The 6,082-nt window shown below is 44.1% G+C and overlaps 1 protein-coding gene and 1 non-coding gene across 5 annotated transcripts in view; both read left to right on the top strand.

Annotated features, from left to right (window-relative positions):
• The first annotated feature begins 2,799 nt into the window (after positions 1-2,799).
• Positions 2,800-6,082, top strand: part of Iars1 (isoleucyl-tRNA synthetase 1) — a 46,360-nt gene continuing 43,077 nt past the window's right edge. The window contains exon 1 of one of the 4 annotated variants that reach the window (XM_006253706.5): positions 2,800-2,909. The gene's annotated coding sequence lies outside the window, so the exon portion shown is untranslated. Of the gene's footprint in view, positions 3,067-6,082 lie in introns of all 4 variants that reach the window. The other 3 variants (XM_008771533.4, XM_063276354.1, NM_001100572.1) reach the window with 3 other exon arrangements.
• On the top strand, positions 4,876-5,008 carry LOC120098012 (small nucleolar RNA SNORA84). The gene has a single exon (XR_005495955.1). It is a non-coding gene; the product is annotated as a small nucleolar RNA SNORA84 (small nucleolar RNA).

Below are 6,082 nucleotides of genomic sequence, written 5' to 3'. Positions count from 1 at the left end.
CTATTAAAATGGGCAGTACAAAATGTGTTAGTCTTAAGAGTCTTATTGAACTGTTATGTGCATCTTAGTCATTGTAGTATTTATTGATGCACATTTTCCTTGAGTACAAACATCTATTGTGCCCTGTTCTTGGGTTGTTAACCATTATGCCTGTACTTCTTGTGTCTGTCACACAGATGCTTGATTCCTGTGGGGTTTTGTTGTTACTGTATTTAGTAAGATAGTACAGAGGAACTGAAGAGATGAAATCATTTGAATAATTAAAATAGACTGCAAAGAACTAAGCAATTGGAAGACCTGTTTCAGATTTCTGTTTCGAACATTTCAGACTTAGAGATTTAAAGCTCCGTGGAAAGATACTTGCGGTGTTACATCTTCTGATGTAAACCATACCTCATCATTTCATAGCAAATGATCCTAGTAAAAGTCACTGTTTTGCTCATGTATACTTCATCTGGTTAAGATTCTCCGCCCCCAATATAGTAATTGGGGTGTGTTAGCTGGGGACAGAGTTTCTGCTTAGAAGCCTGGCCCACTCAATGTGTAGACAAGGGCTTCTTTAAAGTGTGGCAGAAGTCAAGGGCAACAGTTCCCAGAGGCAGGGAGCAAGCTGCCAGTCTCTCAAGGTCGGGGCCAAAAATAAACTCAGCCACTGCTTACATTTTCTACAGGTTAAGACAGTGGGAAGAACCAAAGAGCTTGTGCCCATGCTTAAGTCTTCCAAAGACTCCATTTCAGAACATTAATATTGATGCCTTCCCCATTCGCTTTTCCTGTTGTGAGCTGTAACGGGGCGGCTTCTTCCAGTAGTCCTCTCCACAGTGCCAATCTTACACTCTGCCTACTTGTATTTGCTGTCTTGTTTGGGGTTTCTGCAGACTTGGCAAGAACTCTATCACTGAACTATATTCCCAGCCAGCTCTACCTGACTTGCTTCTTGAAAAAAAAATTACTCTTGAACCCAAGTAGTAGTATTTTGGCCACAGCCAACATCTTCCAGGACTGATTGATTGATTGATTTTATTTTATTTTATTTTATTTTGAGATAGGGTTTCTCTGTGTAGCCCTTGGCTTTCCTGGAACTGGCTCTGTAGACTATGCTGGCCTCAAACTCAGAGGTCAGCCTACCTCTGCCTTCCAAGCGTTGGAATTAAAGGCGTGCACCGCCGCCACCCAACAATAAGATTTTAATTACTCATTTTCTAGACAAACTTCCTTTACTTCCCGGCAGTAGTTTATGGTGTTTTTCAATCCAATTTTTAACAGTCTGTTTCGGTCTTCACTACCCACAGCTTTCTCTTCCTTTGTGCAAGAGACCTTTGTTCTGTTTCTGCATACTGGATAGAAGACAGACATGAGGTTAACCAATTGGCAATTTAAAGAATACAAAACTTAAAACTGCAGATATTTTTGGTTAATAAAGATAAGAAAGCAAAGAGCCCAGGCAAACACCACATCAAATTTTTGACACAACAGGGCCTGGAACTGTTGAGTAAATGTTCAGCAGTTATCAGAATGGTCTAAAACTTGCTGAGCTAACTACTTAGGCCAAATCCACGTTTTGTTTGGTTTGTTTTTCTATCACTAATGAATAAAATAGGCACTTATTTACCTAATTAACCCTATTAACTTATCAAGGCCAAAACGTACTTTCATGATTGCTCAACATTCTTATTTGTTCTAGACCAGATCTGAAGGGTACTAAGTAGATATCTAATAATAAGCAAAATTTTTAAATGAAAAGAGCCATTCTAAATGATGTCCCACAAAGGGTTCAGATTGTTGTCAGACCCTCTTCCTTTCTCTTGCCATTTACCATATGGTAAGCAGTCTCCAGGTTAATTTGTACTGTTCCCCAAAATAACTGTGGGAGTCACTTGTCATTAGTTTCATTTGTAACAAATTTTAGATGTCATCGCAGCTCTCAATCTAATCTAACTCGGTTGGCAGTGTGTGGTGATGGTGCACAAATGCCCGGTTCATCCACAGCACCATATAAAATCAGGCGTGACAGGACATTTCTGTAACTCCACCACCTTGAGGTGGAGGCAGGAAGATCTGAAGTTCAAGGTCTTTCCTTGGTTGCTTAGGAGTTCTGGAACCAGCAGGAGATACAAGATACCCTAAGTCTTAAGTAATTCTATATAGTGTCATGTCCAGATCTTAAATATACTCACGTATGTTTAAGAATACTCACATATATTGACATATATTTAAGAATACTGGGGCTGGGCTGGGGATTTAGCTCAGTGGTAGAGCGCTTACCTAGGAAGCGCAAGGCCCTGGGTTCGGTCCCCAGCTCCAAAAAAAAAAAAGAACCAAAAAAAGAAAGAAAGAAAGAAAGAAAGAAAGAAAGAATACTGGGGCTGGAGAGATGGCTCAGTGGTTAGGAGCACTGGCTGCCCTTCCAGAGGTCCTGAGTTCAATCCCTAGCTTTCACATGGTGGCTCATGACCATCTATAATGAGATGTAGCTCCTTCTGGCCTACATGGCATGCATGCAGGCAAGAGACTGTGTACATAATAAATAAGCCTTTATAAAAGAGAGAGAATACTGACATAAGGACCCAAGACGAATGGGTGTCTCTCGTTCATAGGACCAAGATTTGGGAACGGAGCTACCTGGGGGAGGCAAGAAAATCTTGCCACAAGTGAGCAGCCACTGCCCTGCCACTGCCCTGCCCTGTCAGGGCTTTTGAGTGCCTTCTTCCTTTGCAGTGACGCTCCCGTCCTGCTCTGCAGTTATGTACGGACCAATCGCCGCACGTGTTGTTTGTGGGTGTTGGACATTGTACGCTGATTGGACGGCGCGGAGGGGTTGAGCCTGGCACTGTCAGTATTGCATCACCTCCAGACGCGGAACGTGGTCGCAGTCTGCAACCTGAGCTTGCTCACCTCAGGGTTCCCAGGTGAGCCGCACCCTCCGCCCTTCCGGGCCTCAGAGCGAGGCCTGCCGGTGTAACTATCTGTGGATAGCACCAGGCGGTGAAAAAGGAGCACGCTGATTCCTTCCGTGAGTGAGCTGCGGGCACAGAGCTATTTCCACAGAGCCTTCGTGGAGGGAGAGTAAGTAACATTGCAGAACTCAGAGCTGCGCAGAGACTCCGGCCTGACTCATTGGGTGGAGGACTGTGATCCTTAGAAGTATCCCACTTAGTACCTTGGTGGCTTATGAGCAGGGAGGTGTGAGAATGCAGAGTGATATAGTATCCGGGAGAAGATCGGAAGGTGGTTGAGGTATCTGCCAAGTTAGGTGTTTAAAAGAACTAACCTAGGAGCCTTTCTGGATTCCGGGTTTCTCCCAACTGTACCGGGATTCGCACGCACTTATCCTTGGGTACCAACCGGTAATGCAGTTTAAGCTCACGGTTGGCGGCCCTACAGAACAAACTATTGGGGTTTGGAAGTGTGAAGAGATGACATATCAGGGTCTCCCATAGGCTTGGTCTGAAGGTGAGCAGAGACCATACTCAAAGGTTTGTATGAACCCATCCTGTCCGCACAGAAGATGAGGGGGTCGTTGTCCTTTTGGCTTAGGATATGTGTGTGATGAGTTTGTGAGTATAACTTGGTTTCCAACCTAGTGAATTTGTTTTCTCATTTTTAGTGTGTTAGGAAATAAGAAAAAAAAAAAACCATTGAAAAACTCACATAATACCAGTTGGCGTGTCTGAGACTTGCTCTTTTGTTTCTCAATGTATAGGTAGAAAGCATAAAGTTGGTCTTCTCTAACTACTAGTTCTGCACCTGGGGTTTTGACCAACCAGTGGTCATGCTATGTGGTTAGGACTGTGGTGGTGACATGTACCGTACATCTACAAACTATTTTGGTTTTGGGTCATTATTTCCTAAGCAATATAGAATAGCTATTGTGTATCTAGGATTTAAATGTAGTAGGTGTGGTAAGTAATCTAAGGATTAGTTAAAATACACAGGCAGACGCGTGTAAATTATATCCTAATACTATATTGTAAGAGACTTGAGCATGCTTATATTGGGTATTCCAATAGATCCTGAATCCAACACCCTGTGGATGTGGAGGGATGGTTCTGTTGGACTGGTGTGTGGTTTTTGATGATGTCTTAGGCACTTGTTCCTGTGAAGAGACACCCTGAGTGACAATGAAATGTCATGTGGTGGAATACAGAACACGCATGGTGCATAAAACATAGATGCAGATAATACCTATGTACACTGGAAAGAGTGAGATGGGTAGTGGAACCCTTTAGCAGAGTTAAAAGAGAAGTCAGGTATAAAAGTAAGATGGAGATGTATGGCTCTCCCATGGAGCCTGGCCTGGCTTCAAATTGTCATCTTGCTTCAGCCTCCCCAGGGATGGTATGGTAGGTTTGTGCCAACATAAGCAGCAGTTTCCATGGCGTTGTGGGATAGATGCTTTCTCAAGATAAGTTGAGATCATCCTAAGTGAAGGTTCGTGGAAATAGTGCGGAAGTAGCTAAGTGGACAGGTAAGGATGTTCAGTAGATGGAGGGTCTGCCTTGCGTGCAGGAAGTTCTGGGTTCAAAAGCACACTTGTGAGCTGGAAAGTTTGATCCCAAGACTTAGGAAGCAGAGGCAGGCTGAACTCTCACCAAAACAAATAACAAGCAAGCAAACCCAAAAACCCAAAGCACTTGTAATCCCAACATTGGGGGAAGGAGGCCAGCAGATCAGAAGGTCAGAGTTATCCTTAGCTACCCAAAGAGTTCAAAACCACCCTGAACTGTGTGGGACTGCCTCAAAAAGGAAACGAAATCTCAGAGGAGGAAGCTGTAACTCCAAAGGCCTGGATTGTGTGTGGAAGAAGATGGGTGGCCTCTCTGTGCATAACCTGGCAGTCTTACTGGGCCTTCTCCACCATGTCTGCCCCCCACCGCCCTGTGGTTGCTGGAGGCTGTTGTGCCAGTACAGTTCTCCAGTGGATACAATGGGCTAGAAAAACCCTTTGATTTATGCATGGGAGCTGCTTCTTCTCAGCAGCTGCCATAGCCCGGTCATTGGTACATTGTTCTTCCTTAAACAGTCTGTGCTGTTGTACCCCGCCTATTGTTGCTACAACAATACCGTGGTTCTCAATCTTTGGAGAACAGCAGAAGCAACATAGCAAGTCCAATAAAAGCTCTCCTCAGGCCCTGGGTTCGGTCCCCAGCTCCGAAAAAAAGAACCAAAAAAAAAAAAAAAAAGCTCTCCTCTCGCCTCCCAGAAAGTTTAGATCTCGCATCATTGGTCGTCAGGACACTGAAAGACACTATTCCAAGTGTGTTCTGCGGGAGCCTCTGGTAGGGTTCTAATTAAAGTGCGCATTCTGACCCCTGATGAGTCTGCATTTCTGATGGCGCCCAGAGCCAAGAGCAGTCACAGCAGAAGATTAGAGGTGGCAAAGTGAATGCGCAGAGACCTAACGATCTCTTACCAACCTCTTACTCACAGAACGAAAGGACCCTTGGTAAATCAATAAATGCAGAAACCTCTTTCTATCTGTGAAAGGCTGAATGCTGAAGTAACGGCTGGTCCAAAACACCATGTACTTCTCAGTAGTGTTCAATTCTGTGCTCTGGTTGAAAGGGCTATTTTAGATAAATGTCCCACCTGTTCTGTTCTGTTCTCTCTCTCTCTCTCCCTCTCTTTCTCTGTCTCTCAAAAACTCAAGAGGTACTTGAATATGAAAAATTAATGAACATTTAAGAAACATGTCTTTTTTATTATTTTGGTCACAAACATGTCTTGGAAGCCTCAGGCATAAATTCTGCTGCTTTCAAGTCTGGTTGAGGCGTTTGGGCCTTCTCGCCTAGATCAGTCACGCTCGGCTGCTGGGATTCCTGAAGACATGGGTTTCTGTCTCCTCTATTCTTTCATCAGTAGCAATCCTGTCCCCTTCTAATTAGATTTTGTCTTGAAAGTCTGATCACCGGCTCGTTTAGAATTTAAATGAGAATTCGCACACGCATCATACATATTAATAAATAGAGCAGGGTTTTTGTTTTGAGACAGGATCTCAGTGTATAGTTCTGGCTGGCTTGGAACTCAGTATATAGACCAGGCTTGGCCTTGGACTGCCTGCCTCTGCCTTCCAAGCCCTTGA

This window comes from Rattus norvegicus, chromosome 17 (assembly GCF_036323735.1).
Source record: "Rattus norvegicus strain BN/NHsdMcwi chromosome 17, GRCr8, whole genome shotgun sequence".
Classification (NCBI taxonomy): Eukaryota; Metazoa; Chordata; class Mammalia; order Rodentia; family Muridae; genus Rattus; species Rattus norvegicus.
The sequence above is the reverse complement of the archived record's forward strand: the minus strand, read 5'-3'. Positions and strand labels throughout refer to the sequence as shown.